Source organism: Orcinus orca, chromosome 13 (genome assembly GCF_937001465.1).
Source record: "Orcinus orca chromosome 13, mOrcOrc1.1, whole genome shotgun sequence".
Classification (NCBI taxonomy): domain Eukaryota; kingdom Metazoa; phylum Chordata; class Mammalia; order Artiodactyla; family Delphinidae; genus Orcinus; species Orcinus orca.
Window position 1 is genome coordinate 27,574,362 of NC_064571.1, and position 19,757 is coordinate 27,594,118.

The 19,757-nt window shown below is 40.1% G+C and overlaps 2 protein-coding genes and 1 long non-coding RNA gene across 24 annotated transcripts in view; 1 reads left to right on the forward strand and 2 right to left on the reverse strand.

The window, feature by feature from the left end:
* Nucleotides 1–19,757, forward strand: part of LOC117199207 (uncharacterized) — a 1,082,321-nt gene that overhangs the window by 283,888 nt on the left and 778,676 nt on the right. For 9 of the 22 annotated variants that reach the window (XR_007470924.1, XR_007470928.1, XR_007470926.1 and 6 more), the window contains exon 4: nt 14,620–14,856. The exons of 7 other annotated variants lie outside the window; for them this stretch is intronic. The gene's annotated coding sequence lies outside the window, so the exon portion shown is untranslated. Of the gene's footprint in view, nt 1–14,619; nt 15,209–16,848; nt 18,284–19,757 lie in introns of those variants that run through there. 6 more of the 22 variants (XR_007470935.1, XR_007470936.1, XR_007470938.1 and 3 more) reach the window with 2 other exon arrangements.
* Nucleotides 1–19,757, reverse strand: part of LOC125960856 (uncharacterized) — a 229,726-nt gene that overhangs the window by 178,333 nt on the left and 31,636 nt on the right. The window lies entirely within an intron of this gene.
* The window catches only part of LOC125960839 (uncharacterized), a 254,745-nt gene that overhangs the window by 107,773 nt on the left and 127,215 nt on the right, over nt 1–19,757 (reverse strand). The window lies entirely within an intron of this gene.

Here is a 19,757-nt window from a genome sequence, read left to right on the forward strand (position 1 = left end):
CAACGATGATGGCGAAGCGCTGCCCTGTTCGCTCGAAAGCTCTCGTTCGTACGGCCTTCACACGGCCTCAAGGTACGCAGTTCTGAACAGCCTTACATTCCATGCTGGTGTGCCAACCCCCGCCCCCCACACACCCACCCACCCACCCGCAGGGTGGCATTTGGGCTCTTCTGAGAAACACCCGTGTGCGTCCCAAGTGAAACCAGGGCGTCTCCCCCAGGACGTCTCCGAACGGCAGTCGGATGCCAGAGGTGTACTTCCAGCCGGAAAAAGAGGGAAAAGGACAGCTTTCCCAGGGACAACTCTGGACCCTTGGGACCATCCGGAATCACCAAGGCCTAAACTTTGCACGGCCTGGGGAACGCTCTTCCGCCTGTCCAGCAATCCCCACGTCAAAACCTTTCTCAGCAGAGGCAGGCGCTCTCTCCCTCGTACTAGATAGCTCGGCAGAGCCTTCCGAGAAACATGCTGCGTCATTCAGCTTGAACGTGGGACGCGGAGGGGAGAGTCCGCTTTCTCCCCGTTTGGAGGCGCCTTGCGCTTGGCTTCAAAGCTGCCTGAACAGCACTAGCGGCCCGACGTCTCTGCACGGCAGGACTGTCGTTGTGGGCCGAGGCTGCGTGTTCTCCCAAAGCGAAAACCGTGCTGGCGATCCCTTTCTAGGAACTCCTCCCACGGCACCCCAGGTTCAGCTCCGGCCAAGTGGAAGGTGACCTCAGGCCTCAAGGTGAAGTTCCAGTGTTTCACGTCAGGGGAGTTGGGTGTGCAGGGGTCTCCAACGAGGCCGTACTCCACCACGGAGTGCCTTAACTCTGCGACGCTCCTGGGGGCCCATAGGATAGGAGCTCGTTCGCTAAGTTCGCAGGATGACTTCTCTCCGTGCCGGAACGGCGGCTCCTGGCTTCTGAGGAACCTTAGCCTCAACAGGGCCCTGGCGAAAGCTCTTCACATTCATAGCAAGGGCAACGTACTGCTCTCTGGCTTGCCTGTGTTGAGTGCCCCAGTCGTCAAAGAGCCTCGCGAAGGCAGTGCTGCGCAGACTCCCTTTGCCAGTCGCACGGCCTCCTTGACTGAAAGAGAACTGCAGTGCCAAAAGGCACCGTGCTGACGACTAGCTCCAGGAGGAGACTCGGGACAGCACTCTCAGAGAAGCGAAAGCTAGGCTGTGGGCCCAGCCTGAGGACCAGCACGTCTTCCACACTTAACACAGCTAAGGCATGAGCCAGACGACAGCCTCGGTCACTGAGGCCTATCTAAGGTACTGCCATCCTTACCCAGTAGATCCCACGCAGAGGTCCCTGTGCCCAAAAGGGCCTCCATGGAAGGGCCCCGTTCCTCCCGTGTGTTTCCTTCAGGTAATCGGAAACCACTGAGGATAACTACGTGAGCTCAGCTTTGAAACTGGGCGACCCTGGGCAAACCTTATTCCCTTCCGTGGTAGACGAGACAGTTGCGGGTCCTAAGCTGCCTGAAGCACACTCCTCGCGCCCACCTTCTCTTTGCTGCCGGAAGGCCTCACATAAGAGGCCTGTGTTTACTCGTGACGGAAGCCGTCTGAGTGTACTCGTGTGAGGCCTGCTGCTCTCAGGTCCTTGCTGGGAGCTTCAGCAAGAGCACTCTGGAGCTCGCCGACCAAAGAATTGTGAGCCCCCCCGGCCTCAAGTAAAAGTCCAGATTTCCCCCGTCAGTAACACCTCGGAGTGCCATAGGAGCGAAGAAGCATGCGTTAACGGGATGCTTCAACAGTGCTTGGGATTTATTTCACGAGACACTGTGCACTCACGTTCGTCGTAACAACTGTCAAAGGGCACTGTATGCCTTCCAACTCCTCTGTTGCGTTTGAGCCACAGGAAGTAAAGGCATTCGTTTGATTAAGCTCCGTGAACGGGCAACGATGATGGCGAAGCGCTGCCCTGTTCGCTCGAAAGCTCTCGTCTGTACGGCCTTCCAACGGCCTCAGGGTACGCAGTTGTAAACCCTAGGAGTGTAAAACCTCTAGCTCTGTTTTCTTTCTCAAGATTGCTTTTGGTATTCAGGGTCTTTTTTGTTTCCATACAAATTGTGAATTTTTTTGTTCTAATTCTGTGAAAAATGCCATTGGTAGTTGGATAGGTATTGCATTGAATCTGTAGATTGCTGTGGGTAGTATTGTCATTTTCACAATGTTGATTCTTCCAATCCAAGAACATGGTATATCTCTCCATCTGTTTGTATCATGTTTAATTTCTTTCCTCAGTGTCTTACCGTTTTCTGCATAAAGGTCTTTTGTCTCCTTAGGTAGGTTTATTCCTAGGTATTTTATTCTTTTTGTCACAGTGGTAAATGGGAGTGTTTCCTTAATTTGTGTTTCAGATTTTTCATTATTAGTGTATAGGAATGCAAGAGATTTCTGTTCATTTATTTTGTATCCTGCTATATAACCAAATTCATCGATTAGCTCTAGTAATGTTCTGGTAGCATCTTTAGGGTTCTCTATGTATAGTATCATGTCATCTGCAAACAGTGACAGCTTTACTTCTTCTTTTCCAATTCGGATTCCTTTTATTTCTTTTTCTTCTCTGATTTCTGTGGCTAGAACTTCCAAAACTATGTTGAATAATAGTGGTGAGAGTGAACAACCTTGTCTGGTTCCTCATCTTAGAGGAAATGGTTTCAGTTTTTCACCATTGAAAACGGTGTTGGCTGTGGGTTTGTCATATATGGCCTTTATTATGTTGAGGCAAGTTCCCTCTATGCTTACTTTCTGGAGGGTTTTTATCGTAAATGGGTGTTGAATTTTGTGGAAAGCTTTTCCTGCATCTATTGAGATGATCATATGGTTTTTCTCCTTCTATTTGTTAATATGGTTTATCACATTGATTGATTTGCATACATTGAAGAATGCTTTCATTCCTGGGATAAACCCCACTTGATCATGGTGTAGGATCCTTTTAATGTGCTGTTGGATTCTGTTTGCTAGTATTTTGTTGAGGATTTTTGCATGTATGTTCATCAGTGATATTGGTCTGTAGTTTTCTTTCTTTGTGACATCTTTGTCTGGTTTTGGTATCAGGGTGATGGTGGCCTCGTAGAATGAGTTTGGGAATGTTTCTCCCTCTGCTATATTTTGGAAGAGTTTGAGAAGGATAGGTGTTAGCTCTTCTCCAAATGTTTGCTAGAACTCGCCTGAGAAACCATCTGGTCCTGGGCTTTTGTTTGTTGGAAGATTTTTAATCACAGTCTCTATTTCAGTGCTTCTGATTGCTGTCTTTATATTTTCTATTTCTTCCTGGTTCAGTCTCAGAAGGTTGTGCATTTCTAAGAATTTGTGTGTTTCTTCCAGGTTGTCCATTTTATTGGCATGGCGCTGCTTGTAGTGATCTCTCATGATCCATTGTATTTCTGCAGTGTCTGTTGTTGCTTCTCCTTTTTCATTTCTAATTCTATTGATTTGAGTCTTCTTCCTTTTTTTCTTAATGAGTCTGGCTAATGGTTTATCTATTTTGTTTATCTTCTCAAAGAACCAGCTTTTAGTTTTATTGATTTTTGCTCTCGTTTCCTTCATTTGTTTTTCATTTATTTCTGATCTGATTTTTATGATTTCTTTCCTTCTGCTAACTTTGGGGTTATTTTGGTTCTTCTTTCCCTATTTGCTTTAAGTGTAAGGTTAGATTGTTTATTTGAGTTGTTTCTTCCTTCTTGAGGTAGGCTTGTATTGCTATAAACTGCCCTCTTACAACTGCTTTTGCAGCATCCCGTAGGTTTTGCGTCCTCGTGTTTTCATTGTCATTCGTTTCTAGGTATTTTTTGATTTCTTCTGTGATCTCTTGGTAATTTAGTAACATATTGTTTAGCCTCCATGTTTTTGTATTTTTTACAGTTTTTTTCCTGTAATTGATATCTAGTCTTGTAGCATTATGGTCAGAATAGGTACTTGATACGATTTTAATTTTCTTATATTTACCAGGGCTTGACTTGTGACAAGTCTCAATATATGCTCTATCCTGGAGAATGTTCCATGAGCACTTGAGAAGAAAGTGTATTCTGTTCTTTATGGATGGAATGTTCTATAAATATCAATTAAGTCCATCTTGTTTAATGTGTCATTTAAAGCTTGTGTTTCCTTATTTATTTTCATTTTGGATGATCTGTCCTTTGGTGAAAGTGGGGTGTTAAAGTCCCCTCCTATGATTGTGTTACTGTTGATTTCCCCTTCTATGGCTGTTAGCATTTGCCTTATGTATTGAGGTGCTCCTATTTTAGGTGCGTAAATATTTACAATTGTTATATCTTCTTCTTGGATCGATCCCTTGATCATTATGTAGTGTCCTTCTTTGTCTCTTGTAATAGTATTTATTTTAAAGTCTATTTTGTCTGATATGAGAATTGCTATTCCAGCTTTCTTTTGATATCCATTTGCATGGAATATCTTTCCATCCCCTCACTTTCAGTCTGTATGTGTCCCTCGTATGTGTCTGAAGTGGTTCCTTTGTAGACAGCATATATAGGGGTCTTGTTTTTGTGTCCATTCAGCCAGTCTATGTCCTTTGGTTGGAGCATTTAATTCATTTACATTAGTTATTGGTAGTTATTGATATGTATGTTCCTATTCCCATTTTCTTAATTCTTTTGGGTTTGTTATTGGAGGTTTTTTCCTTCTCTTGTGTTTCCTATCTAGAGAATTTCCTTTAGCATTTGTAGTAAAGCTGGTTTTGTGGTGCTGAATTCTCTTAGCCTTGGCTTGTCTGTAAAGGTTTTAATTTCTCCGTCAAATCTGAATGAGATCCTTGCTGGGTAGAATTATCTTGGTTGTAGCTTTTTCCCTTTCATCACTTTGAATATGTCTTGCCACTCCCTTCTGGCTTGCAGAGTTTCTGCTGAAAGGTCAGTTGTTAACCTTATGGGGATTCCCTTGTATGTTATTTGTTGTTTTCCCTTGCTGCTTTTAATATTTTTTCTTTGTATTTAATTGTTGATAGTTTGATTAATATGTGTCTTGGCATGTTTCTCCTTGGATATTTCCTGTATGGCACTGTCTTCACTTCCTGGACTTGATTGCCTATTTCCTTTCCCATATAAGGGAAGCTAGGCTGAGGTATAAGTGGGGAAGGCAAGGTAAAGAAAGAGAAAAGAAAAGAATCCATTTAGAGAAGACTTGCTCTTGGGGCAAGCCCTGGACATATAGTCATTTATATATCCTATTTCAGGATACATTGCATGCTTTACTGTAAGTAAGCATTTAATGATTTGTCTTCCACATACTTTGCTTCATTAAAGAGATTCACTTCTGCTGGCATTTTGTTTCATGGGATCCCAGGCCCTTAGCATAGTCCCTTAGTAAAGTATCTGTGGAATGAATCAGTCAATATGTCCTCAAACTCAGTACCCTTCTCAAATCAGTTACCTGCTTTATACCATAACTGAGATTATATTATCATAGTGTTAGGACTCAAAGGGAAATATGATCTCGATTTTAGAAGTTGACGTCATCTGTTTTATCACCTCATCCAGTGTAAGAATTCATGCTATAAAAGTACTGGTAATCTGGCCTCTGTTTGAGCTCTCCTCGTATCTTGAATGCTCTACTTGGTGAGTTAAGTCATCCAGCATACGAACAGCTATAATTTCTACAAAGTACTTCCTTATAGTTGCCTTCCTGAAGCATGTCACCCATTGGTCTTAGCTTGACCTGATGGAACTACAGAGAAAAATATTTGAGTTTCAAATACCCATGTTTGCACTTCACATCTTTGTAGTCCATTATCACACAACTGAAGTCTACTTTTCTTCAGAAAAACATCTAATGTTTTTTCCTAAAAATCCTGTGAAAGTATGTCTAGGTCCTTCCCCATCTTGTTTATTGATGTTTGTACTTGCTTTTGTTTTCTAAAATACTCCCAAAAAGGCAATGCTCAGAACTGGATCTAGTGCTTCTGACATGGTCCTTTTGAGACAGAATGAGACAACATATGCAAAAAAGGAAATCTATATTTCTATTAAGTATAATTGTCTAATTCTTATATCATAAAATCTGCATGTGTTTGTTTCAAAAATAAAAATACAGAATAGTATAAATATACAATATTTTATATAATAGAATATAGATATAGAGTAGTATGGAAAAAAACCCCTGAAGTCATTCAAAATAACCCATTACCCAAAGAAAAGTACTTTCAGATCCATTCATCTCTGCTTTTTATCTCCCTATATTGTGTGTATGTTCATTTGTGTGAACATCACACAAACATACTAATATATACACATAGTTTAACCTAAATAAAAACATCATGTTTTAAACCCGTTTTAAAATTTAATGTAAGCATTGGCCATTATTACATAGTTATAAATTTAATTCTGCATCAAAATTTGCAAACTCTTGGCTGACTAGTTAAATTCAGCCCATAGACATTTTATTTCCCACCCCTCAGTCCCACCCCTGGGCCTGCACAACATCTGAAAAGCCTAGGCATGTTGCAGCTTCTCCTGAAAAGTGGACAGTCTGGTGATACTTGGTGTGCAGCCTTACCTGGATGTGGGGGAAGTTGAAGCGCAGGTACATCTGATGCCCTGGGAGGTGTTCTCCAACGAGAGCTTCATCGTCAGCGTTTCCTGTTTGATGCAAACAGCCTGCAAGAACAGCCCCTCCTGGGTGAATTTGTGTTCCCGGAACATGATCATTTTAATAGCTGTAGCTCTAGGCAGTGGTTGTACCACCATTCATTTCATAAATCCCCTTTCGGTAGACCTTAATGTTGGTTCCTTGTTTCTCCTATTATAAATAGTGTTGCAGCATATATCTTTTCACCCAGTTGCTTGATAGTCTTATGATGAGCTCCCAGACTAGATGTGGAATTGTGTGGCCAAAGTAGACTTCGAGGTCTCAGAACTTGTTTTAGTCTTTTAAACATCATGAGAACCACAAAAACAGCCTTTATTTTTCACTTGCACTCTGTTAAGCAAACACGTGACCACTCTATATGTAAAAACAATTTTAAAAAATAGTTGTTCAAAAATACATAGTAATTAAATTAATATTTTATGGTAGAAAAATTATAAAATACAGAAAAATGTAAAGGAAAAATATAAATACACTTGCAGAACTCTGAGATAAATATTATCTTTTCCATTTTTGCATTTTCCCACTTATATATGCATATATATTTATATAAACATATATATTTACATATATTTTATACATACATTATTTAATAAGGATAAGATATACTGTTTATATAATTTTTATTTCTAGTACCTTTTCACCTAATGTTATCATGACAATTTCCCACATGATCTAATATTCCTCATTTAGAAAATTTAAAAATTATTTAATATTTCAACATATGATATCACTTATTTAAACAATGCCCTATTGTTGGAAACAAATTATTTCCAAGTTTTTCTTTTTTACAAATAGTATTCCAGTTAATGCCATGGTACCTAGATTTCTGTGAAATCCTTAGAATAAATTTCTACACATGTACTCACTAGGTCAAATATCCAACTCGTGCAGACAATTTTTAAAAAATCTATATTCAGACCTTTACATTCACAACTATATTAAGTATATTGATTTCATTTGTTTCGCTCTTTTGTTTTCACCCTGTTGATAGGTAGGCAGATAGAGAGAGAGAGAGGCATTTCTTTTAATTTAATACGTCTCTCATTGGTCTTGTTGCCTCATGTCTCTGCCTCTTCTAAATATTTTTGCACAGTTTTGACGTTAACTGGGTGTTTTGCCAAAAAGTCAGTTCAGTGTTCCTCAGATAGTTGTTCAATACTGCCCGCCTCTTCAGGTGCTGAAAAAGGAAATTCTAATGATTTGTTAACACTTGTTAATATAGATAAGATTAAGGCCCCAATTTTCTTACGAAAGCTTACTACTTGGGGCTGGTTTCACAGAAATATCATAACATTATATGCAGTCAAGTTGCACTGATATTCCATATGAGGAAACAAAATCTGTGAAAGGATTTAAATATGAAAATAATTATGTAAATGATAAGTATTATTTATTATTAAGTATAATTAGTAGTTGTCAAGTAGATCCTTTTCTCCCAAAGAGCCACAAATCTTTCAAAATGAATGCTTGCAATTAATAATATTTAGATAGGGGAAAAATGAGTTTTTCTCAGCTTTTCCATCATAGCCTAGCTACTGCCAGGCAAACAACTTGATAGAATCAGTGGAAGCTTAAACAGGTGATAATCTCCTATTGCTCTCCAATTTATCACTAAATGGCTTTTCTGTGGATTGCAATCATTGAACGGTTGTAATTGTAGCCTTCTGCTATATTTACCATTAGAAAATTTCTTTTTACATGGAGCGTGCTGTTCTAATAAGCAGTGGGTTTTTCACAAACTGGTTTATCATTCACAATGATTAGGTTCCCCCTTATTTGAACTGGTGCATAAAATGCCACTTATGTTTTTCTTTAATTTAATTTAATTTATTATTTTATACAGCAGGTTCTCATTAGTTATCCATTTTATACAAATTAGTGTATATATGTCAATCCCAATCTCCCAATTCATCCCACCACCACCCTCCCCTCGCCACTTTCCCCCCTTGGTGTCCATACATTTGTTCTCTACATCTGTGTTCTCTACATCATGTTTTTGAATGATTTTTTCTCTTTGCCTTTCCTGTTAGTGTAACCGGAGGTGGGGTCTAGCTGCTCGCCACTCAAAAGCAAGTAAAGAGGCAAGGTTGGTGGAAAGGAAAGTTTACTTTGTTTTGGGTGCCGGCGACCAGGGGGTGTGGGAGGGAGGACGCCTGTCCGAAGGCCAACTCCCCGCACCCACCCAATGAGGGGGCAAGAGCTTTTATAGACGGAGGGAGGGGGGCTACACGCAGAAACAGCACAGTCAGCTCTGACCGTCATCTTGAAATTGGTCATCGGTGGTCTGACCAGTGTCATCTTGATTGTTTTAAGTACAGTTAGTCTTCAGTTCCAGGGTTGGTTCGTTCTCATTTCTTTGAGGCCAGTTCTCAGAATTGTGAATTGTGGCAGCTTATGTCATGCCTACAGTCTGGTCATCATGTACTTAACTTCTTCACCTAGTGGGGTTTCACACAGCTCACAGGATATGGCTCAGAATATTATCTATAGCCATTGAGGAGGAACTAAAGGTCCTTAACTTTGCTTACTGATGAATTATTATTATTTTTTGCTTCTGCATTTTCTCACTTCTCTGATTAAACTTAATTTTGGGCTAAAGTTTTTCCACAGACAAAAAGCAGGCAGAGGACATGGTTAGGGGAAAGGATCATAGGGTCCTGCTCTGTCTCATTAGGAGTCTCATTTAGGTGCATAGTTAATGTCTGCATCGCTTGGCCTCTGCTAGAAGAGGAGTGAGGTGCACGGGATGCCCACGGCCTGCTCAGAAAGCCTACAAACATTGGAAAGGGATGGCGGTATCTGCCACACTGTCAACCTGTTCTACTCGGTGTGCTACTGCTATTATAGCACATGCTGAGCTGTCAATAAAAATCAGTCAAAGCATTCTGTGTAGCGTAGGGAGGTGTGGGAAAAGGGGTCATTCCAGTTGCATAAAGGTGATGCATCTGGTTGGCAAGAGGGCCCATATTCATGTTTAATCATGTATGGAGCCTCTGTCCTCCTTCCTGGTCCCCGTTACTCATCTGTTCAGGTCTCCCTGCCTCCCTGACCGCCTCCCCCATCTTCCCAGCTGCTCATCCCTGTACTTGATTCAGAGTATCTATGAGAGTCGGCCCTGAGCTGCAGGGCCTGATCTCTGCAGAAATGGATTGGTCTGTCGTGAGCCGCACAAAACAAAACGAAAATCAGGAAACGAGTGAAAGCATCTGTGAGCTAAAGTGGAATAAGTATACCTCGGTACCCTGTTTATAAACATATATAGCAGACTTCCTGCCATATTATCACCCAGTAAGTGTACTTTTTTTTTTTCCTTTTAGTGAAGAGAGAATGCTTTTATGTCAATCTATTCATGCTTAAGACTCACAGTGCCTATTGTCTATAACTGTGAGATACAACTCGGGAAGGATATAGATGGAGTATTTGGCTTCAATAAAGTGGGTGGAGCAGGAAATGGGCCCTACACCTGGCCCTGTTTACAACGAGTGACTTGTTAAAATGAGCATCTATACCAGGAAAAATTAATCAGCATATGTAACCATAAGGAAGATGGAAAGTGCTGATCACATACATTGCTCAGGTGCTGTCAGAGAGATTCTGGGGCTGATGGAGGCTATACAAGCCCTAGCATCAGATGGGAACAACTCTCTCCCCCACAAGCTAGCCCGCTTTCCCCCTTCCTAAAGGCAGGCCCTTACAAATGTGGTGTCTGGGGTGGTCCTCTAATTTTCCCTAATCTGTGTGTGGCTGTGGAATGAGATAGAGCTAACGTGCAAACAAAGGGTAGTGAAAATGACATGAGCTCTGGAGTGAGACAGAACTGCATCCAAATCCCATCCCTATCATTGATTTAGTTACGTAAATTGAACAAGTTCCTTAAATTCTCTGAACTGCAGTTGCCTTGTCTGTGAGGTAGAAATCAGGTCAGTCTTTACTGGGTTATTGTATGCATTATAAATAATATATATAAAAGGCCTAGCACGGCACTGACATAAAACAGACACTCAAAGTGGTAACTATTACTATAACTCAGGAAAACTACTCTGCCCAACATAGGCAGTTCTAAAGTGAAACAATATATAATAAAATCTTATTCAGAAGAACTTATAAGTAGGCAGTGGATTGGGTAGCTATATCCTATGGCTAGGTCTCAGTGCATCAATTCATATCCAAGGAGATTCTCAACATGTAGTAGATGCAACGTATTTCCAATTAATATCATCATAAGAACTAAACGTCTGTATTTCTTTGGTTTCTAAGAAATTTTCAACCTTAATAATATGTTAGAGTACTTCTGGGTTTAGCTCTTACTGAATTATAAATGCTATCATTTTATACCTAAGATGCATGGTTCACTCAGTGCAGGTGGGGGAAAACTGAATGTTTTAGACTGGCTAACTCTGGCTTGCTGAAGTTCTGGTACACGGACTAAGTGGTAAAGTCAGTAAAGCTGATGAGGTTTCATTTCTAAATGTACTAGGACTAGGTCAAGATGCTAGTTTCCAACTGCATATATCCTTTCTGATGATTATCTTTTTTTTTTTTTTTACTTGAGTGTAAAGATATTCTTTTCTCTGTATTTTTGAGAAAATATTAGCTTGGCTGTCCCAAGCTAACATATGACGTTATGTTAGCTAAAAACTATGGCGTTATGAAAGAGTGACTTCAGTGACTCAGTGCTTCCCACTTGGTAATTTCTCTCACCCTCAGGAGTGGCCTCAAATGCTAGCTCCCATCAATTACTGGATGCCCCATATTTTCCCAGCATCATTATAATCACTCCTATCAGTTCAGCACCTGTAATGAGCCAGGCTGCTTATCCATTTACAACCTTCACTGCTTTATATATATTAGCTCAGTTTGCTACCTCTTGTCCCCCTCAAGCCAATATCAAATGTTTATTAATTAGGTAAAAATGGTATTAACCACTTATATCAGGAAGGGCAAAAGGGTACCATCTTGAGTGCCCATTTTGAATGAGTGGTAATTGTTGGCAGAAGCACTGAATTAAGAAAAAAATTTAAGCTCTGTCCAGCCTTAGGGGGGAAGAATGCCGTGATTGATTAGCAATGTCTGCCTTGGTTAAAAGAAAAAAGAATAGAAATAGGTTGAGTGACTTGCAGGACGGAAAGGTTGGGGATTCTCGGGCTCAATTTCCTTGCTGTTTATAAGCTTCTTAGAGACACAGGTAATGTTTCAACTTTCCATCATGTTGCCACAGTGTTCATTTCCAAATCATTTATTTCTTCACTCCTCCATTTATTCCTGCTGAGTTCTCCTGGACTCAGACACTTCACACACTCTATTCCCTTATGTTGAGCCTCACATACTTCCAAGTGGCTTCCAAGTGGCCTCCAAGGGTGGCCTTGTCCTGTTTATCCCGAGAAATTCCCCCAGGTTAATATGTGTCGCAACGTCTTTCTATTTTATACTATAGAACTTGTATGAATTTGTAATTATCTGTTAGAATGTTTTCTTGTTAATTTACTGTTTCCCTCACTGAACTCTAAATTCCATGAGCCCAAGAACCGCATCTCTCTTTTTGACAAGCCACCTTATTTACACCCGGCACACACATCTGGGAAAGAGTAGACATTTAATAAATATTTGTTGAAACAGCAAATCCACTAAACTTTGGAGATTCAAACTTAATAACACATGGATCCTGGCTTCACAGAACTCATATTGTAGTGAAGCAGAAAGTTGATTAAGTAAATGATTATGATGCAATGTGATAAAAGAAACATAGACGTAAGGAAATATCACTGCTGCCTGGATCAGGGGGCAGGTGTTGGGGACGCATTCCAAAAGTGATGTCAAGATTGAAGAGTAAGGAGTAAAAATGGACCTTTTAAGAAAAATCAAGCGCTGCAACTTGTGCGATTTGAATTTGATGTGTTCCACCATTAAAGTTTTTTTAAATCAAGCAGGGTATGTTAACATGCATCTGTAGTATTGCCCTAAAAGCATTTTAAAAGAAATATGGATGTCTTACCTACAGAGGCACACAATTAGGCTTTTCCCTCAAGGTATTCTTAGTGTTAACCCTTTATATTGCTTTTTACTTGATGTACCCACTAATTGTTCTGATCCAGTGGCCTTGATGAAATTTTTGGTCATTTGCAAAAGTGTCAGTGGGGATGATGTGAGCACGAGTCTTTCAGAATTTGAAGTAGAAAATGGCTCAAGCATCTCCTACAGTTAGGGTACATGTGGTTACAGTAGAATAATTTAGAGAAGTGAAATTGGGTTTGTCCTTTAGGTTTAAATATATGACTTGGGGATAATAAAGGAAAATCATTACTAGCACAACAAGGGATATTTAAAATAAAAGATGGTTTTAGGTACACCACTAATTTTCTTACAGCGTCAGTGATAAATTGTTAGGTATTATATTGATGGTAGCAGGCGGTAACATGTCCCTTTGTAGTTGAAGCTTTTTTTAAAGATTATTTTTTTTAACATCTTTATTGGAGTATAATTGTTTTACAATGGTGTGTTAGTTTCTGCTTTATAACAAAGTGAATCAGCTATACACATACATATATCCCCATATCTCCTCCCTCTGCGTCTTCCTCCCTCGCACCCTCCCTATCCCACCCCTCTAAGTGGTCACAAAGCACCGAGCTGATCTCCCTGTGCTATGCAGCTGCTTCCCACTAGCTATCTATTTTACATTTGGTAGTGTATATATGTCCATGCCACTCTCTCACTACATCCCAGCTTACCCTTCCCCCTCCCTGTGTCCTCAAGTCCATTCTCTACATCTGCGTCTTTATTCCTGTCCTGCCCCTAGGTTCTTCAGAGCCTTTTTTTTTTTTTTAGATTCCATATATATGTGTTAGCATACAGTATTTGTTTTTCTCTTTCTGACTTACTTCACTCTGTATGACCGACTCTAGGTCCATCCACCTCACTACAAATAACGCAATTTCATTTCTTTTTATGGCTGAGTAATACTCCATTGCATATATGTGCCACATCTTTATCCATTCATCCGTCGATGGACAGGTTGCTAGTTGAAGCTTTTTTGTACAAATAAGCTGGAGGGTTTTGTTTTTGGCTCGATTATATATTTATTCTTTTATAAGGCAGAGAGGAAGAAAGGGAGGGATAGACTAAGAAAGTATGGAGCAAAACATTTCCTTAAATCACATTTAAAATAAGGTAGAGTGTAGTAAAATACAGGAAGGTAGACTGAAAGGCAACAGTTTATAATTATATTACATCACTTGACAGAGCTGTAGTGCTTTGTGTAAGCCTTTAAAACTTCCCCCAAACATGTTCATTCACCTTGATTCAGTCATGTGCAAAGAAGTTCCTTGTTGGGTTGGTAAAGCAGAATCATATCCAGGCTCTAGCTAGATCCAAACACTATTGCAGTTCTGTACAAACCTGTGTGGTATGTACAGACAGAAACAGTAATATGTAAACCTGTTCCCCTTTGGTACATTGATCAATTCCTAAACTTATTTCACCTGTACCCACCACCCCTCCCCCCCACACACACAAAGCACTAATACCCCTGTAAGATATATTAAATGTGTTGATTTGGATAACTAGAAGTTGATGGACAGAATTCCTCCAGCAAGAGGGAGTTTTAGGTGGAATGGAAGAGAAACTCATGGAAACGCTTGAATGGTCCTTTCCTTGATTCCACAAAATGAGTAAGACTGATCGAGTTCCTTTAATATGCAGCATCCATATTGCATTTGTTCTTACATTTTATGCTGTAATTAAATACAGAGTAAAAGTTATTGAGTGAATATTAAGTTTATTGGGTAGCTGAGTTGATAATTGTATTTTATTTTTGTGCATTGGAAATCTATGTACATTTATATTGTAGGAATATGGCAATGCTCCAAGAAAAATGAGAAATTCACTGGTAATTTCCCACCCAAAGAGAGCCATTGTTAACGTTTTAATATTATATACTCTTTGTGTCAGTTTGTTTTTTAGTCAAAAATGCATCTTATTGCTTGAATTTGCATTTCACTGATTATGTGATAAAAACTCCTTTTTAGGGCTTCCCTGGTGGCGCAGTGGTTGAGAGTCTGCCTGCCGATGCAGGGGACGCGGATTCGTGCCCCGATCCGGGAAGATCCCACATGCCGCGGAGGGGCTGGGCCCGTGAGCCATGGCCGCTGAGCCTGCGCGTCCGGAGCCTGTGCTCCGCAACGGGAGAGGCCACAACAGTGAGAGGCCCGTGTACCGTAAAAAAAAAAACAAAAAAACTCCGTTTTAATTTAATTTTTCTTGAGGTAACATTGGTTACCGCCTCTCAGCTCGAAATTCACTGTTTTGTTACTTGCTCTGTGAAAAGTGCTATGGGTCCTTTAAATAGTTTTTCCTTGGCCAGCTCGTGTGATGTTAGGCTTTCCTAATTGATGGCACCTGAGGAAGGTGTTGCTTCGTGATGCCCCGGTGCTTGCTGGGAAGGCTCTTGGTGGCGTCTTCAGCACCCACTCACTCCTGCAGCTCCGAGGGCGTCCTCAGTCCTGCTCCCGGGGCTCACAACTTCTCCGTTAGTCGGCTTCAGCAGTGCGCAGAGAGACGGAAGCTGTCGTCTTCCGTCAGCATCTTCTATCAAGCAGTTTTGGAGTAGCGCCTCAGGTGAGAAATCTCCCCGTGCATAGTTTTACTGGAACCCTAGAATGTGGATTTCCAGCAACTTACAGAGGGCATATTTCCAGAAAGTTCCACCAGGAGACACCACAGCAGCTTCTTTACCATCCAGTGAGCCACAGTCATGGTCTTTTCAACCGGGTCTGGACCTCAGTCCTGTGGGCAGGGAGGAGGAGGTCTTCTTTTCAACTGGAGGGTTAGCGGCTCTCCTTATTTCTGCTAACTGTGTGTTTTGGCGTTCTCTTTACTTGTCGCTGGCCATTCCTTCCTTACTCTAATCGTCTTTCATAATTAATAGTTTTTTCATTACACTTTCCATGCTCAAATTACTGTTTGTTTTTCTTCTGGTTGGACCCAGAATAATAACTAAATAATCTAATATTAGTGTGTTATTGTTTAATTTTAAAACCCATTTTTCACATGTTTTTGTTTCTACATCATTATTTTAATGGTTTCATAGTAGTCCATGTAGTAGTAAATACTTCATGCCTATTGTTATACAGTTTATATGTTTTCATTTTCACAATTGTAGACAATGCTTTAGTGAACATCTTGGTACACATCCTTTGCTCCTATCCATAATGATTTTCATTAATTCTCAGTCATTTGGACATTTTAGTCAGAGGCAAGTGATGAACACACCACGTCAAGTGCTTTATATATTTCCAGGGGAATACTGAACATATTACTTAGCACCATAGCAAAACATCAGAAAAAAGTGAGGAAATCATGATTTTTATTGTCTTCTGCCAAACTCTCATAGCAAGAATCTGAAAAATCTCTGGTGAAACAGAACTGAAACTAGATTTGAGATTGAGCCATTAAATCCCAGTTATCACCAATCACTTCTGGCTGCTTCTGATTAAACACTTTCTCTGTGTTTACGATTGGGGAATCCACCTCCTGAAAAGAATGGCAAATGGGAAAGAAGTAAATGATTCGGAATATCTTGGTCGTTCCTGGGAGAGCGCTCTGACAAAGCAAGCGGTTTACCTGAATGTCTTAAGCAAACTGAGCTTGGCTGATTTCCTGTGCTTACAGAAAAGAACCGCTGTAGCTTCAGCTGGAAACCCTAAGCCAGTGGCTCAGTGGTTGTTTTTTTGACGTGCCTGCATCACAGGTATAAACAATCTGCGATGTTGAGCTAAACATACCTAAACTGCTGAGGATCTTTCAGGTTAATTTAAACCAACAGGGAATGATCCTGACTGGCAACAATAGAAGATTCTCTCCCAGCGGGAAGTGCATGGGGGCATCCCTTCTAGATCAGACATGCTTCAGAGACTGCTTCTGGAAGCGGTCGTCTTAATTGAATGTTTGTGTCTGAATGTTTGTTGCTCACAGATGTTTCTCACCAATACTGTTGAGCCTTTTGGTGGTTTCTAAAAGAGGCTATGTTAATCTCAGAACAAGGAGATACAACATATATGACGTGTAATCACACTATAATGATAAAAATAGACATATGCCATCATTGTTGTCATGGGCAGTATCAAAAACTCAACACAGTCACTGTAACTTATTGGGCACCTGTTATGTAGACAACATGTCTCTTGTCCATGGATTAGTGTAGTTAATCCTCACAAAGCTCTTAAGAAGTAAGTACCAATAATATCCCCATTTTACAGATGAAGACACTGAGGAAGAGAAAAGTTAAGAATTTGCCTATGATTAGTTATCCATCTGTTCAGCCAGTGCACAAATTACACTGCCCAGCTCCAAGATCAGGTGAGTACAATGGCCTGAGCACCATGCTTTACTGCTTCCCACGTATTTAGGAGCTAAAAGAAATCAAGTAGTGGACCTTAAAGAAAATCTTCCTCTACCTTCATTCAACTCTTTTCGCTTTCATTGTGGTGGAGTCTGTGAGAGACTTAATGTATCATGTAGAATTATCAAGTTAAATGACTGCATTTTTCCCCTTAATTGACCATTTTGAATTGAATTGCTTGGATTTATCAGATTTTTTTATAATGCAGTGTGGTCTACAATAGCTATTGCCAGCCTCTTTCCCACCATCGCTACACCTGAAAAATAAAATTCACACATATGACATTCTATCATGTGCTTATCCAGAATTAATGCACAAAGCTGCATAAGTAAAAATCTGTGGTTTATGCACAGTTTCTTCCAGGCCAGCTGCTGTGTCTCCCAGTCACCCTAGGGTCCGCAGTTAAGGACCTGCAAGTCTAGAGAAACTGAGAGAGACGTGTTCGCTTGGCCAATAGATCTTGAGCACCTATAAAGTGCAAGGAGCTGGATCACTGTGGTGGACTTGTCGGGGATTTAAAAATAATAAGACAGCCTAGGAGACAGGCTTTGACACCACTGACAAAAATACACTTCAATTACCAGGCAGTGAGAAAAGGAGGGACGTGGGTAGAGGAACATGTCAGCAGGGTGTGCTGCGTGTGGCCCATCTTCAAGTCTCAGTTGAATCCTACTGTTCAAATGTGGGCCACTTGGGGGAAATTCTGTACCATGAGGGTTTTGCTGCATGTTTAAAAAGTCTTACAAAAAGATGAATAGGAGACATAGCAGGTGGCAAATCAGAAAGTTGTGTCTTGTAAACAGGGGGAGGTCAATCCAACCTCCAAATCCCAAAATATATCAATATCCCATAATAGAGAATCACTATCAGGGAACTTGCTGTTTGTTTATTAGTGGCAGCATGGCATAAAATCAGGATAATTCAGCGTTTAAAATCCCTACTTTGTTTGAATTTATAACTAGTATAAATACTTCTAAGATTATATACATTTAAATTTTTTCTGCAACAAGTTAGACAGGATCACAAATTCACATGATGCTCAAAAGAACACTCAGAAATATTTAATGAAAACCTTCATTCTAGTGATGAGGAAACTCTAGCTCAAATAAGAAGCAAAAAACCATACTCAAGCAAACAAATCTGTAAAAGAGTTGTAATCAGAAATATCCAGTTGTCCTACCTCCTAATTTTGTGATCCATCTGCTTCACCATCAGTCAAAAAATCTGATTCTTCGAAGAAAGAACTTTGGCTTGGCTTTAGAGAGTAAGATTTAAAAAAAAGAAAAAACAAACACTTAGGCAAAGGAACAAACAGCCAAAATTAAGTAAATCTGGGATTTTTTTTAAACCAGCGTTGTCTGCATTGTTATTTTGGGCTCAGAGCGATGGCTTGATGCCAAATTTAAATGGAAAGCATTATCTACTCCATATTTATAAATCTTTAGATTCTGCATGTGTCATGAAAAATGTAAGTAAATTTTATAATAGTAAGGTGTGTGGGATTAAATTTGTATTCTATGTTGAAAAGCTCCACGGTAGGCAATTAATTCATGAAACACCAGCGATTGCTGCCTTAAGGGCTACATTGCTAGATAAAATTACAGACCTCAAATCTTATGATTACACTGGTATCTATTTTTTGTGTGGTCTAGGGAATACATCATCTTAAATTGAATATTTACCTAATCAGTAGGCTAAGGGTATCTTCTGGGTTCTGCCCCCTTCGACTCTAGAACGCGTTGTCTAGTTGTGAATATTAATATGCTGCTTATATAGGTAGGTACTACTGCTTACTGTTTTCACTTCATGGCACACTTATTAAATGATACTTGTATGCTATACTAGAATAAACTAGAGGGGATCTAAATGGAGCTTGGTAAAAATTGTATAGCCTTTATATTAAACAATCATAAAGTAAAACAACTAATATAAATAAAAATTTAAAATAACAAGCCATAATAAAGTATAAAGTATTGGGAAAGATATCAAATACTTAATTTACATAATTTTCAAGTAATGCTTTTCAGGATTTTTACTGAGAAACTTGTAGTTGCTTCCACAAACATAAGTGTTTTTTGGTTTTTTTGTTTGTTTTGTTTTGTTTACCAGGTCTTATTCTTGAAGTTGTGACTGTAATTCTAATCAATGTTTTAATAACATCTCTCTATTTTTGATCGTCACATTAGACAAAATTTTAATCATTTTTACGATCAAAAATGTTAAGCCAGTGTTTTTCAAAGAATCTAGTTTCTTCTTTCTTTGGCACACAAAAACTCATTGCAGTATCATCTGATGATGTGTATGAGACTGAATTCGCTCCAAGTTGGTGGTTGCTTTTGTAAGGTATGTCCCAATAATGATGGTAGAAGGCACAGACTGTGGTAGAGCCTTCACATCCACTAGGCGGTCATATCATCTTTACATGAAGATAGAGGTGGGCGGGTAACCACCTAAACCCACGCTGACAAGGTCTCCTGGGACTCCCGCCCCTGACCTGCTGTATCTTTGCTCTGGATCATTAGTTCTTGTAGCAGTCCTGGCGATCTCTTGTTCACCATGAGCATTGGCATACTCGCCGCTGGCTGTTGCACAAGTTGATGCCCGCTGGTTGAATGGCGAGAGAACTTTGATGGACCCATGGGTGTGGCGTTTCTCACGGTGTCTGCCATCCGAGACCACTTTTGACCTTTTGTCTGACTCTCTCTCTCTCTTGGGTAACCTTCCTGGGAGACCCTACAGAGGCTATTTGTGGCTGAATGTGAATAG